The sequence below is a fragment of the Ursus americanus genome, chromosome 26 (assembly GCF_024610735.1).
Source record: "Ursus americanus isolate L20-20 chromosome 26, mUrsAme1.1.p, whole genome shotgun sequence".
Taxonomy (NCBI): domain Eukaryota; kingdom Metazoa; phylum Chordata; class Mammalia; order Carnivora; family Ursidae; genus Ursus; species Ursus americanus.
The window spans coordinates 868,209-884,226 of record NC_142152.1 but is presented as its reverse complement, the minus strand read 5'-3'; the positions used below and the strand labels follow the sequence as shown (position 1 = coordinate 884,226).

Sequence of the window (16,018 nt, the reverse complement as noted above, 5' to 3'; positions counted from 1 at the left end):
CTTACTCCCGTTTCATAATAATTTGTAAACATCTTCAAGACAGAGCAAGGTCTTGTTTACCTTTGACCCCACACACTTAACACAATCTCAATACCCACTGTTATCTTACCCATTCTACCTCTCTTTAGAAGAGATTATCTTTGTATTTCCAGAAAGGTTGTCAACAAATAGTTGTTGAATGGAATGTGATTGAATTGATTTGAATACATAAGATCTGTTTTTTTATGTATATTCAATGTAATACAATATAATACATCATACTGTGACCAGGCCTTCTACCCAAATTCAATACCCACCAGGTGGATAAGCCATACTCAACCTGACCAAGCTGTGTTTCAACATTTTATTTTTACGTCAGGTGTTTGAAATTTACACCACATCTCATAAAAACAATGTTATGTAGTATGGTAAGATTCCCAGCTAGACCACAAAATTGGGTCTACTTCACCCAAATGCATGTAAATAATAGTACTAATAAATAACAACCTGACCAATCGGGTTGAACCAGAGGACCAAACAGAATAGGAGAAGACAACAGGAGAAAGGGACTCCAGCTCCCGAGGCATCTAAGGCCAGTCTTATATACATATTTGAGATATCCAAAGTTTCTCTGGAATCTACCTGCCTCCCACTCTGCATCCCTAGTTTTGTCCTTTGAAACCCACAATACTCGAAGTCCCAATGACAAAGCTCCACTCCCTAGATCTGCCTTACACTCAAAGTTTTCCATTCTCAAAAGTTACCCTTCTCCCATAGTAGAATTCTTATTTTCCTTTTCCTCAATACAGTCATTCAGCTACACAGTAAAAATGATCTTATTGGAACTCATTTATACTAATCCTTTATCCTTTCCCAAATGGTTTGTATTGCTTTAAACAACTCTGATTCGTGCAATTTATCTCAACAGCTGCTATTGGTACGTGGCAGTGATAATAAGACCCACTCTTCCACCCCAGCACACACACAAATTGTAAATCAGAGACAGTTGTATCTAAAAGTCAAATCAATAAATCCAGGAATGAAGTTTGGGGTTCCCAGATTTAGTAACTAAAAATGGAGAATGTCCACGCAGTATTTGGGACATATTTATGCTAAAAATATTATTTATCTGAAATTCAGGTTTCACGGACCATCCTGTATTTACCTGATAAACTTTGCAGTATTCGATAATTACTTCATCCTGGTTGGTAAAAGCCTTCGTGTCAGAGAGAAATTGGTCACATGTAACAAACAACTGGATAACCAACCCCAAGAGCCAGGAGTGGACAATGTCCATTCAAATACCATCCAGAAAGGAGGGTCTTGGCAATGCAGACTTGAGCATTATGGTGTCCTTGGTAAGGCTATCAGTAAATTGGGTAGAAATGCTTCACAATATACCAACTAATTCTCTTTACCCTGATTCCCATGTACCAAGTAACTATCTGACAGCTTGATTTCCCATGGATAACGCCCTTAAGACACTGCTGAAATAAATATATGTGAGCTGGATAATGTGTGTCTGTTTATAACAAATCTACTTTCCATGCCCACAAAAATTGGGTTTTTGGTCTTGCAAAAGCCAGGAGACCCCGAGTAGGGCTGACGTCACCAAGATAAGTACCACTTAAAGGCTCACATAAGGGCCCTTGAAAACCAGCTGGCAGGACTTCCCAGACTGCACTACTGTTTCCTGAGGATGTTTTTAGTTTTATTTGCTTTGTTTTATTTTCATTTGAAATTACACCAGCAACAAGCACTTGAGGCAATAGAACAAAATGAAATGAAAGTAGCATCTGAGGAAAAATTTTCCTAGAAGGCTGAGTTTACCTGGAAATCTCTTCACAACTGTTGCTGTCTTTCCCTGTGGTTTTCCCTCCCTTTATTTCTGAACTCTCTAAAACTCCTTTCTTGGATGTGTTGTCCTTATAGATTCCCAGGGCACCCAGCAAAGAGGTCTGGCCATGGAAGGAGGACAGGAGCTGCTAGATAGAGTAGGAGTCATTTGCCAATTGCATATTTAAGTCTTCACCACAAAAGACAGTCTTTCCTTTCTGACCTTCCTAAAAGTTTATGAGCACAAGCTTGTCAGCATTTCCCAATGTTCTCTGCCCAGTTACTCTCTAACCCTAATTGTGTTGGAGACTTCCCAGTCGCTTTTAATTTTTTAAGTTGAAATTCCCAGGAGTAGACTTCGGTGTGAAATAGTCTTGCTAAGAATACTCCGCTCACTCTGGGTATTCAATAAATATTTGATGGTTATGGTGATGATGAGGTAAATAATGGTGATGATGGTAGGATCTGCTTTATTCGTTCTGATAGAGCTTTTCAGAATATTCAACATGACCTACTTCGGTGTTAATGAGCTTAGATTTTTACTTCTTGCTAAATTATGTCTTTAGTATGCCCTTTATTGGAAAGATGGGTAAGTAGAATAAATCCGGTAAGAAAATGGTTTTCCTTAAAGAAAGCTTTGGAACAGCAAGTTTATAGACACTGTAGTTGCTTTTAACTGTTAACAGCCCACTATATTTATCTATCTTTAACTCTTATTATGCAAAACACCCAAATGAATCCTCTTGTTTCTCTATTCTCCCCAAGAAGCCTTGTCATTATAGAAGCAGAATTTTATATGCTTTACATTCCCTTCTTTTTAAAATCTGTTATTTTCCAAAATAATGATAAATAAAATAAAATCCGATATTTTCTATATTCTCTTATTAAGTGTTAGATTTCTTCAGGCCCTGAACTTTCTGATTCAATTCTAACAAATGGAATTTTGTCTGTTGCCTTGAAAAAGCACAATAAGAGAGGAAAGGACTACTAATGTGGGTACAAAAACAAAATTTCTAACAGTACAGGCCATTGAAACAGAAACTTTTTAGATAAAGTCAAGGATGAAAACATTTACAAGAAAGAAATCTCATCCCATTTTTTTCCAGCCATAAATAATGTCCTTGTAAGACTGTAAAAATTCTTTAAAAAAAAATGATTTTATTTATTATTTCACAGAGAGATAGCATAAGCAGGGGGAGCAGCAGGCAGAGGGAGAGAGAGAAGCAGGCTCCCCCACTGACCAAGGACCCCGATGTGGGCCTGGATCCCAGAACCCTGGGATCATGACCTGAGCTGAAGGCAGATGCTTAACCAACTGACCCACCCAAGTGCCCTGTAAAAATTCTTTTTAAGATATTCAAACATCAAAGGTCTAATATACCCTTTAATCCTAAATGAATCAGTCATTGTGAATAACTGCATTCAAAATGACATTTATAACTCTAGAAAAGCTATGAATTGCCTTTCACTCTGTCAGACAAAAGAGTCATCTCCATCCTTGTCTCTTTTTTCATATGCCTAATGGTAAATAAACCGATGATTTTAATAGATTCCTTATCTTAAATAATGGGCATGAGATATTTATTACTGACTTAATGGTATACATTACCTACAGCCTGTGATGCAAAGAAAGATTGTTTACTCTTCTCCGCCTCTACTAAGGACAGAATTAAAGAGAAGGGCTTTACCAGGCAGGACAAAGCTCCGGCTCAAGAAAGACTCCTGGGGACGCCTGGGTGGCTCAGTCGTTAAGCGTTAAGCGTCTGCCTTCAGCTGGGGTCATGATCCCAGGGTCCTGGGAAGGAGCCCCGCACCGAGCCTTGCATCGGGCTCCCTGCTAGGCAGGAAGCCTGCTTCTCCCTCTCCCACTCCCCCTGCTTGTGTTCCCTCTCTCGCTGTGTCTCTGTCAAATAAATAAAATCTTAAAAAAAAAAAAAAAAGCCCTCTTAATCAGAGAAAGTTCTTAAAGACTGGAATAGATTAGTGAAAGAGGTTATATATTCTCTTCAGTTCTAGGTTTCTAAAAAGGATTCATTTCATTCTGGCTGGGGTTCCTGATGAAACACCGTTAGCTCACTCAACAAGGAAATTATGGAAATAGCTGTAAATGTGGGGAAACTACCAAATATATTTACTGCAGCTAACTGCGTTATTGTTAATTATCTGCCTTCCAATGCATGTTGCTTATTTTACTTCCTAAAAATACGATGCAGGTATTAACATCATACTCAGAATACACGAGAGTATATTCAATCTACAGCACCTGGGAGCAAAAGCAGAGAACAGGATAATGTCAACGGAATGTCAACGCCATTCCGATGAAGATGTCCTGGAAGCTCATAACCAGACTAATACCGACTATCCGAACAACGGTTTAATAAAGTTTAAATGTGGCCTGGACATCATTGCCCAAAAAATAAAAAAAGACTTTCCTTCGCTGTAGTACTCAACCCCCTGCTAAATTCCCTGTCTCGGTACATTTTCGCTGATTCTTCTGGCCAACTGTCTTAGAGGACAGCAGAATTAGTGGGTGTTTCATAGTCATGAAGCAATGAGCAGTGAATCATTTAATATGAGCTATGCATTTATTGGGGTATTGGCTTTATCTCCATGGCTAATCAATCACAAGTGTTTTTGTTTTGTGCATAGTATGTGGTATATGTGGAGATATGCAGTTGAACTCAATTCTCTTCACACACCTTGAATTTAGTTGAGAGGCAAAGGTGATACACACAGAAATATTACTAACAATACATAATATACAATTTTCTCATCTGCTTCTTCAATGGTCTAAACGTAGTACCCATTTTTTATCATCTTTTTTCATTATACTACTACAGAGAGGAACTATCTGATAAAGCGTATGTGGAAAGTCTGCATCTTAATATAGTTAGTACACGTGTTATGTAACCATCTTCCTCTCCCCCAAAACTATAAGCTCTCTGAATTCAGACAGTGTGTTTAATATAGTCTCACATCTCCCACAACGACTACGGCAGTGCCTTGACATAACAGCTGTTCAAGAAAGTATCTGTTGACTATTTAATTATGGCCATAAGCTTATTACCAAAATAAACACAGTAATGTTCACCATTTCACAACTAGGAGGCACAAACTGAATACTACTAACATAAAAAGGAAGTTTGATGAGCTTCAGAATTTGTATATTAATCTCATACAAGTTGGGAAGATACAGTCCAATGTGAATGGCTTTGAGACTCAGGATTTCATTATTTTTTAACCCTGTGAGAAGGGGTTAACCTATGTATGCAAATGTCCTGTCTGAAGCCAGAGAACTGAGCCAACTGATATTTCAAGTCCCCTTCTAACCACAAGTCTGCAATATTTGTAATTGGTAAAGTTCACATTTATTTAAGAAGGAGTTGCTCGTGAGCAAGAAATACCCTGCGTGTGAGATTTTTAAAAAGAAAAAACTGCTTCAAGCTGAATCCAGTACTCCTATTCCATCTGGGCTCAGATCTCTGAAATAGCGCGAGCAATGTGTTTTGTTTTATTTATTCTTTGTCAAGACCTACAATATAAAGTAGACGTAAAAGATGCATTTTGCAGAATCAGTTCAAAGCAATTCCTCCGTAACTTGTTTACAGAAATCGCCAAAGGCGAAAAAACTTCCTTCAGAATCAGAATGATTGAAAATATGTCTCATACGGAGAAAATGATTTAGTTTTGGACTGGTCCAAAGTGTGAGGCATTGCCACAAAAGAAGAAATGACTTTGTCTCCAAAAAGTTCCCAGTAAAGATAAATGGGATGATCACGTAATGTTCTTTCTATTCTCTTTTTTGCTCTGAGGAGCTTTCTATAAGTGGCTTTCAGGCACAGTGGCATGTTTTGTTTTCTTTCCATCTCTCTCTTTGTAAAAGCCATTTTAAGGCACTTACCATGGCCAGCTGATGTTCATTTTATGACATTGTTCTCAACAGTCCTCTTACGTCGATGAGCACTTTTCACTCAGATCAGATTCTGCTGGGTTCACCAAAAACACAAAACTTTTTTTTCCCCTGTCAGACTCCAATTCTCCTGTAAATTCTATTTCTCTGGCTTTCTTTCCTCATACTTCTTGCTTCCCAGATTCTATACTGCCGCTTTTGAAATTTAATGTCTTCTCCATCGTGTACATTGTTCCCTGTGTCAAAGATGCAAGCCTGAACATTTTGGCCCAATCCTTTCTGATTTCAGAGTCTTGAATTCCAGCGTGTTGCTGTGTTTGAGGCAGCCTTGAGGACTATAACCCAGTCCCACGTGGTGCAATGCATTATTATTCATGAGCACTTTTATAGGCCCATTCTTTTGCCCAAGGCACAAATATAAGCAATAAGCTTCACCTCTTCTCCCTCTCCCCCTGGAGAGGGATTTCACAGGAAATGTGGCAGACATGAAGGGCGTCATAAGCAGATGATAAAGATATGGAAGACATAAAGATATTAGAGGCTAGAAACATTTTTGCTATCACAGGGAAAGAACCAGAGACAAATATGGTTACCTCCGCCCTCTTCCTCTTTCTCCACTTCGGCCTCCAGGCCCAGAGGTGGACTTTTGACTGGAGAAATGAGGGACAAAGCACTTGCGTTAAGGGATGGAGAGGAGACTCAAATTCCTTCTTTCCCTCTTCTAGCCTTCTTCAGGAACGGCCTTGAAGGTAGAAACTTTGAGAACTGGGGATGATACGTCTGAGAAGAGCCCTTCCTTCTGGAAAACTCAGTGGGGTTGGGCCAGGGTGGAGCTTTACTTCAGACACACTGGTTGTTAAAATAAGGAGGCATTCCCATATCCGTTGGTGTAAATCCATTACCTCGCGCTCTTGCTCCAAGTCCTCCCAATCCCCTCTTCTTCTTCCCAGCCTCAATTCCCTCACCAGCTCCCCATCATCCCAAGGAAAGGGGGGCCCGCTAATGTCTGGCACAGTCGGAGGTCTCTTGCGATTAGCCAGTGTCGTGCTCACGCCATTCTAAGTATGATTTTTTAAGATTTTATTTTTCAGTAATCTCTACACCCAATGTGGGGCTCCAACGCACAACCCCGAGACCCAGAGTCGCATGCCCTACCGACCGAGCAGCCAGGCGCCCCCATTCTAAGTATTTTTAATAGCATCCCTTGTTGAAGGAGAACAGTGACATATTTAGGGAGGGAATATGAGATAGACCTTCTCCCCAAAAAAAGCCCATTTCAGGCCAAAGAGTCACAGGTGGTACTCTTTCACAAAGTGGCTCTCCCTAATAGTAGACTTTGTCCCTCCGAGCCTGTGCCTTGCAGAAGGGAAGGGAACTTACTGCATAGGTGGCCTAAAGATTCTTCACCCTTCTAGGATAAGAGAGCAAACAAGTGTTTAGAATCTAAGCGCTTAGGACTGTGCTTCAGCTTCACAAGACAGTGATAGTTTTGATATCATAGGCTGGTTGGGAGGATTAAATGAGATAATACGGAAAATACTTAGCACAGCGTCCTTAACAGCCATCACACGGTCAATAAATACTATTCTATGAAACACAGTGCAGACTCCATTGATGAGGTATTGATTTTCAGGTATAAAAGCAGGTATTTCCTGAGTTGCTGGCTAATGGATTTTTCCCTCCTTGAGGAACTTTCTGAGAGCAGAAGCAAACCTATTGATATCCCCCTATTTAAATTTCAAGTTTATGATGGAAAGAATAATTTTCTGGGGCTAGATTCTAGAGTGATAGTTTTGGCATCATTCTGTAGAATTTTCTTAGAATCTCACCAAAGAAATTTAATCAAGAAGGCTCTCAAGTTTAACTAAGTAATTTGGATAATGTTCACCAGGGGCTTCCCATTAACACCAATTTTTTTCCCGCAAACAGAAACGTTCTTAAGTAGGCAGAAAACATTTTTTAATTTGCTGACATTATGCTATTATTTCACTGATTTAGCATTTTATGAAAACTCACTTACCTAGAACCAATGACATCGCTTACATAGCTGAAAGTAGGTTCAAACTGTAATAGTGTCTGGCCTATTACAGACACTGAATATATTTATCTTATTTAGGCATCTCGAAACACTTTATAGCTATGGAGGTGTATCTCTGCCCCAATTTCCTTATTCATCAAATGAGACACTGAAACTGCAAGAGATTGAAAAGCCCACGCGGGAACCCACACCTCTGAATTTGTAGTCCAGGGCTCTCCCCCTTCTGCACAGGGCTGTCCTCAGTGACATTATCCGATTTCAAAGGATATTTAATGGCTTCATCAAAGAAGAACATATTTAATGACTCCATCAAAGATTTGGCTTTACAGCTAAGCATCATAAGCTACATTGAAGCCTCTGTGCCTGGGCTCATGTTCTTCTATCTGACTCGAACACTTGTCTCACCTTTCTCTGGCTGGCTAAGGATGCTTACTCACCTTCAGGACTCACCTTGAGCATCACCTCAAGGAAACTTTCCTGATGGCCTAGGCTGGGCCGAGTGCCCTTTTTCAGGCCCCCGTGACACCTGGGCACACCCATGTCGTAGCATTCACATTCAGAATAGCCATGTCTCAGGTGCCCAGTCCCTGCACTGGTGCCCAGCCTGCCTCCTGCATCCCATTCTGCCTCGGTCACTTTCCAGGCTGTATCCTCCCCAACCTACATACCCCTGACATATTCCCCCCACCTACCCATATCGCTCCCCAGCTGTCGTCACCCCAGCCTGAATCCCTCTCTGCCTGAAGGCACCCTCGCTTGCACCTCTCCCCACCAGGCTCTATCTTCCTGCATACATCCCTCCAGCCTACATCCCTCTGTGAAAGGAAGAATTCTAAGACAGCCTCAAAGATTCTTGGCCCCTGAGAGGCACATACCTTCTCCCAGCTACTCAATCAAACTCTAACCTGGGTGCTCCTATAAAGTGATTTTGCAAATGTAATTAAGACCCCAAATCAGCTGATGTTAAAATTGGGTGAGCCCGATCTAATCACATGAGCCCTTTAAATCTGGGTCAAGAACTTAAGACAGGGAAGTCAGCAATGTGAAGCGTGACAGGACAGATGGAGGGGGCACGTGGCAAGGGACTAGGGTGCCCTCTAGTTGCTGAGAGTGGCCCCTGTCAACAGCCAGCAAGAAAACGGGGATCCCCACGTTGGGCTCCCTGCTTGGTGGGGAGCTTGCTTCCCCCTCCCTCTGCCTGCTGCTCCCCCTGCTCGTGCTCTCTCTGACAAATAAATAAAAATCTTAAAAAAAAAAAAAACAAGAAAGAAAATGGGGGTCCCAGTTCTACAAACAAAAGGAACTGAATTCTCCCAACAATTATGGGAGCTTGAAAGAGAATATGAGCTCCAAAATGGAACACGGCCCAGCTGACATCTTGATTTTAGCTTTCTGAGAGCCTGCGTGGAGAACTCAGCCACCCTGAGCCTGGACTTCTGACCTACAGAACTGAGAATAATGAACGAGTGTTGTTTTAAGCCACTAAATTTGTGATAATTTGTTACACAGCACTAGAAAACTGACACAACCTCACCCAGCCTGTACCTTCCCAGGTCGTATCCCTCAGTCTATCTCCCTCCGACTGAATCCCCCCAGGACGCACCTTCCCAGCTGGAGCTATTCTGTAGCCTAAGCCATTCGCCTACCCCAGTATGGACCCCCAGCCTGCATTCCGCCCCGCTTGTACCATTCCCCAGCCTGAATGCCTTCCACAAACACACAGCTTGTCACAAATAACCCCGCATCAATCCAATCACACACACACACACACACACACACACACACACACACACACCACTAACACCACTAACACCATCACTATGCTGCACGGTACAGCAGCCTAAGTGATTCAGCCCAAGGAACACACCAGTCAAATGCACAGTGTGCATTACCAGATGGAAATTTTGTCTCCTTTCCAAGACAGGTGAGCAGGACTGGGCATCCCAAAAGGAAAATGGTAGTCTCCTCTCTGCTCCCTTGAGCCTCAAGCCAACTGGGCGCAGAGCAGCCGGTCAGCCCTACTTCCTAGACTCTGAGTGCTGCACTAGCTTCTCCAGCACTCTAGAATCAGAGGGCTCCTCCAGATGGCCGAAGGCACTTCTTTTCCAAAGGAAATGAACTGGGCCTCCAATCCACTGGCCAAAATCCTCTCGTCTCCCCTCCCTAAGGATCCAAAAATTTCTTTCCTCCAGAAGTAATGCTGACACTTCCCCCCCCCCCCGGCCCCCAGAGCCAAGCGTTGTTTTCTCTCCTTCTAGGCTTTTTTCCACCTGCGCTATCCTACAACTTACATTTGCAAGATGGTGCTTTCCTCACTCAGGTATTCCTCCATAGTGTATCTTTGTACCTGAATCAGAACACTCTGAGGCAGCTGGGATGAACGGCGTAGGTAGCCAATACTTACCTTCGAAAAGCAAACATTAGGTAAAAAAGATAGAATATCTTCATTAAAGGATAAATAACTTTATATATAGCAATCCTATGAGGTAAAGTTATTGCCCTTATTTCACAGATGAGGAAATTGATCAGCTAGCACTACAGGACACTTAGGACTCAGAGCTACAGGGGTGGGGCATTCAGGTTGGGGGAATGGAAAAAACTAGGCATAAGAGCGAGAACATGAATGTTCTGACACCGTAATTTGTAGAGGAGAGTCATGGGAAATAAGGCTAGAGAAGTGAGTGGAGACCAGACTGTAGCTGCTGTGAATGCCACGCCAGGGGAGTTAGCCTTGCTTACCAGGCAAGAGGGAAGGATTCTGCGCAAGTGGTTGGAGAAAGGGAAGGGGCAGCTGAATATGGTAACTGCCTGGCCTTGGGAGATCAAAGGAAGCATTAAAAAATTATTCCCAGGTCTAGTGCTTAGGTATCTAGAATGATTTGAGTTTCAATAATAGAAATTGACTAAATTACATTTGGAACTGAAATCTGCCTCCTTAAATAGTCACATATAAGTCTTTAAATTCTGCTGGAATGGAAATTACATTTGCCCTTTCCATAAAGCAATCCAGGAAAAACTTGTATAGTTAAAAGGATCATCAGAATTCTAGAGAGGCTCCTTTCCCTACAGAAAATTTCCAAAAGGTCAGCTATGCTTTGGGCATTTTGACAATGAGCTAGTTACCTTCGGGGTACACCCCCAAGGTGTACCCCCTTAATAAGACAACTGAGGAGTTCAATTTTGGGGTTACTTTCTTGCTCTATACATATATCGAGCAGGTGAGAAGTGGGTTTCTGTTGACAATGAGATCAAAACAGGTGTGATTTGCTGAAGATATTTTTAAAAAATGTGCTGGTCAATAGTTATAGATTGTAGGTTATCACTGTATACTCCCCAGCATTTTTTAGGTGCTTCAGTGTTTTTAGGAGTTTAGTTACTATGAATACGCCACCTAAAAGGCATATTCTTATTTTTTTTCATCCGCAGAGGGAATTAGTAATAAACAAGACCATAAAGAGCATAGGAAAAATCCTTCATGCCTGCACTGGAACACACTGCAAATATTCAACAAACCAGGAGAGGTGGCTGGTGCCCTCCAACACTGCCTGGCATGGAAGGGTGAGCTGAGAAAGGGAGCAGTGGAGACCTGAAACCTGCCGCATCTACTCCCACCTGTACCCCAGCCCCACCCACGGAGGTCCAGACCGGCATGATAAAGCCAGTGAGATTCACTTCCTAGGCTTGCCATCTGCCAGCTGCATTCACCTTGGGCAAGTTACCTTACCTCTCGGTGCCATATATACTCTAATCCCCGCCCCCAAAGAAGTTTAAATGATCTATTGCATTAAATGCCATCTACCAAGTTGCTAGGGCAGCACCCAAAACATTGAAGAGGCCCATAACTGTTCCCTTTCCCTTCTCCCCAGTGGGCAGCAGGAAGCAGTGGAGGGAATGAGGTATTCCAACAGGCATCTGGGAAGGGCCCAGGACCAGGGACTCGTGAGAAGTCAAGACCTGGAGAAGAAGGGGGGGGGGGGGCTGGGGGCCAGTGCATTTGCAGACATGCCTCCGCAGTGGTACTGCAGCTTGCTGGGATAGACCTGCAGGATGGAATATTCATGGAAAGATAAATGGAGTCAGAAGTGGGGACCTTAAAGATGGCACCAAAACCCTGGAGATCAAGTGGAGAAGAAAGGGAATTTAAATGGGAAGCATGGGGGCGCCTGGGTGGCACAGCAGTTAAGCATCTGCCTTCGGCTCAGGGCGTGATCCCAGCGTTATGGGATCCGGCCCCACATCAGGCTCCTCCGCTATGAGCCTGCTTCTTCCTCTCCCACTCCCCCTGCTTGTGTTCCCTCTCTCGCTGGCTGTCTCTATCTCTGTCACATAAACAAATAAAATCTTTAAAAAAAAAATGGGAAGCATGCAGGTTGGAAGGTTTGGGAACAGGGAGGGGTTGGAGAATGGACTGGGGCTCACAAAGAGCTGAAAGTGAGAGCTTTCAATAATTTAAAAAACAAAACAAAACAAAACTGAGCCAAGACAGGAAAACCTTTACCGTAAGACCAAGATTCAGGGACAGTCTCCCCTGACAAAACTAGTGAGAAAAGGACAGGGGTTTGGTGACAAAACAAAGACCCAATTATCAAAACTGGGATAGAAAATGGGAGCAAGGTTGGAGCTGGGAGACAAGATCAGATCCGGAGGAATGGCTGAGACCTGGTGCTGAGTCACTGTGACCTGGTGCTTAGTCAGTAGAACACTGACCCTCTGATTGGTCCCAGAAGTCCAGAGCCCTCACTGTGAGCCGGGAGAGACTGAGAGCAGAAACCTAACGTGTTGGCATTAAAAGGGCAAAGATCTGATGGAATCTTGCAGTCAGGGCCTCTCCAGGCAGTAGCAGGAGCCAAATTCTTTGCAGTTTTTGCCTCATACTCGTCTCGTGGGAGCTTATTAATAATATCAGTGTTCCAGCCCACCTCACACTTAAGGAATGAGACTCTCTATGGGTAAGAACAAAGCATCGAGTTCTGGTAAATCCGGTGCAAACTAAAATTGAAAACCCAGAGGTTTAGATTCCAAACTTTATAAAGACATTCTTCCTCATCTTGGTTCTGAATTTATGTATTTATGTCTCTCCCCCTCACTCTCTCTAGAAAGTTACTAGCCTCTAATAACCATATGGGGCTCAGACCGAGGTGGGTTCAAATAGTTTCTTTCTTGCTGTGATAAAATATATATAACATAAACTATGCCATTTTAACCATTTTAAGTATAAAAATCATTGGTGTTAACATATAAATGTTAATATAGTTAACATTTTAACTATAAAAATCAAAGTTGTGCGACCACCACCACCACTGTTTTTTTTCTTTTTTATCACTCCTAACAGAGACTCTATAACCATTATAAGCAGCAACTCTTCATTCTCCCCTCCCCCCTGTCCCAGGAACCTCTAAGGTACTTTCTACCTATTCTAGATATTTCATGTAAGTGGAATCATACAGTGTTTGTCCTTTTGTGACTGGTTTCCTTCACTGAGCATGTTTTCAAGCTTCATCCATGTTGCAGCATGTATCAGAACTTAATATCTTTTTATGGCTGAATAAATTTCCATTGTATGTATATATCACATTTTGTTTACCCATTCATCTCTTGATAGACACATGGGTAATTTCCACCTTTGGGCTACACTGAATAATGCTGCAATAAACATTGGCATTTAAGTATTTGTCTGAGTCACACTTTTCAATTCTTTTGAGTACATACCTAAGAGTGGAATTTCTGGGTCATATGATAATTCTGTGTTTAACTTTTCAAGGAACTCCCAAACTGTTTTTCACAGAGGCTGCAACATTTTATATTCCCACTAGCAATGCATGATTGTTCCGATTTTCCCAAATCCTCAATAATACTTTTTATTTTCCAGTTTTTAAAATGATAACCACTGTAGTTGGTATGGTGTGGCATGTCATTGTAGGTTTGATTTGCATTTCCTTAATGACCGATGCTGTTGACAACTTTGCACGTGCTCACCGGCCATTTGTAAACCTTCTTTGGAGAAAAGTCTATTCAATTCCTTTGCCCAATTTTATTTATTTTTTCAAGATTTTTTATTTTTTAAAGAAATCTCTACACCCAACATGGGGCTTGAACTCACAACCCTGAGATCAAGAGTCGCACGCTCCACTGACTGAGCCAGCCAAGGGCCCCCTTTGTCCAATTTTAACTTAGGTTGTTCACCATTTTGTTCAGTTTTAGGAGTTCTGTATATCTTCTGGATATTAAACTGTCATGAGATAGGTGATTTGCAAATATTTTCTCACATTCTGTAGGTTGTCTTTTCTTTTTCTTGATAATGTCTTTTGATGCATGGAAGTTTTTAATTTTGATGAAGTCCAATTTATCTGATTTTTTTGTTGTTGCTTGTGCTTTTGGTGTCATATTACGAATCTATTGCCAAATCTAAGGTTATGAAGATTTACCTCAATGTAGTCTTCTAACAGTTTTTTGGGTTTTGCCTTTATATTTAGGTTTTATGATCCATGTTGAGTTAATTTTTTTATATGGTGTGAGGTAGGATAGCCTAACCTCATTCTTTCCTATGTAGAAATCCACTTGTCCCAGAACCATTTGTTCAAGAGTCTATTCTTTCCCCATTGAACAGACGTGGCACCTTTGTCAAAAATCAATTGGCATATTACTGTTTAATGGGTACAGAGTTTCAAATTTGCAAGACAAAAAGAGTTCTGAAGATGGGTGGTGATGGTTGCACAATGTGGATGACTTAATGTTACTGAACTGTACACTTAAAAATGGCTAACATGATACATTTTATGTGTATTTTACTACAATTAAAAAAAAATAATTGGCCATACATGAATGGTTTTTTTTTTTTTAAGATTTTTATTTATTTGAGAGAGAGCAAAAGCGAGACAGAATACAGAGGGAGAAGAAGAAGGAGACTCGCTGCTGAGAGGAGAGTGGGATGAGATCCCAGGACCCGGAGATCATGACCTGAGCTGAAGGCAGATGTTTAACTGAGCCACCCAGGCGCCCCCCATGAATGGGTTTATTTCCAACCAATCATTTCTATCGCATTGGTCTATATGTCTATCCTTATGCCAATATAACTGTTTTGATTATTGTAACTTTGTAATAAGTTTTGAAATCAGGAATACTCCAACTTTGTTCTTTTTCAGAATTGTTTTGGCTAGTCAGGGCCCCTTGCAATTCTATAAGGATTTGAGGACTATCTTTTCCATTTCTGCAAAAAACCAAAACAAAATAAAACAAAGAAAAACAAAAAACAAAACAAAACAAAACAAAACAAAACAGCACTGCTTAAGCTCTGTGCCACCCAGGGGCCCCCTAAAACAGCACTGCTGAACTGTGGGTGAGATTGGGTTGAGTCTGCAGTTAGCTTTGGGTAGCATTGCCATCTTAACTCTTTCATGACATGAATACAGAATGTCTTTGCATTTATCCAGGTGCTCTTTCTGTCAGCAATGTTTTGCAGGTTTCAGTTTAGGTAGGTGCTTATGTTATAACATTTTTTTCCCTTTCTTCAATATGACACATTTTAGATCAAATAAAAAGGAGTGCAACTTACAAGAAGGCAATTAGTATTCCATTCATTTTGTTGGCACCCACCCAGGAGAAGAAAAGACTTATAGATGACATAGAATTAAACCAGCATTCGTTGAAAATGCTTTCTGTTCTGAGTTCTAGACCAGGTGCTGGATGGGCCCCTGATTTCCATGAGCTTAAAACAGTTAACTACCAGGTAGAAATTTGAACAGTGATGGTATAATGGGAAATGCTACAAAGCAGCCTTGTGCAGAAAGGCTAAGGGTGCACAAATGAAGCAAAACTAAGGGCACAAAATGGTGGTTGGGTTTGTAAAAATGTCAAATAGGGGGCTTTGACGATATGACGATAGAATGGGATTTCTCCAGTCAGAAAGGGGAAGAAGGAGAAGGGCATGTGTGTGCTTGTGGTGGGGGGAAGTGTGGAGATAAGGTAGAAGTGCCTTAATCATCTCTAGTCAGTCAACCAGTTCATTCATTTGAACAATTATAGAAAAATTTTAAGGCGCATATCTGTTGATATATTCCTTTTGAAAAATATGATGCATTTAAAAAGTAATACTCGTGGGACAATGGGTGAAATAGAATAAAGGCCATGGAGTGGGGGCGCCTGGGTGGCTCAGTCGGTTGAGTGTCTGCCTTCAGCTCAGGTCATGATCTCCAGGTCCTGGATTCGAGTCCCACATCTGGCTCCCTGCTGGGGGGGAGGGGTCTGCTTCTCTCTCT

The 16,018-nt window shown here is 41.6% G+C and overlaps 1 protein-coding gene across 1 annotated transcript in view; it reads right to left on the bottom strand.

Annotated features, from left to right (window-relative positions):
- The window catches only part of ARMH4 (armadillo like helical domain containing 4), a 157,578-nt gene that overhangs the window by 123,070 nt on the left and 18,490 nt on the right, over positions 1 to 16,018 (bottom strand). The gene's annotated exons all lie outside the window — the stretch shown is intronic.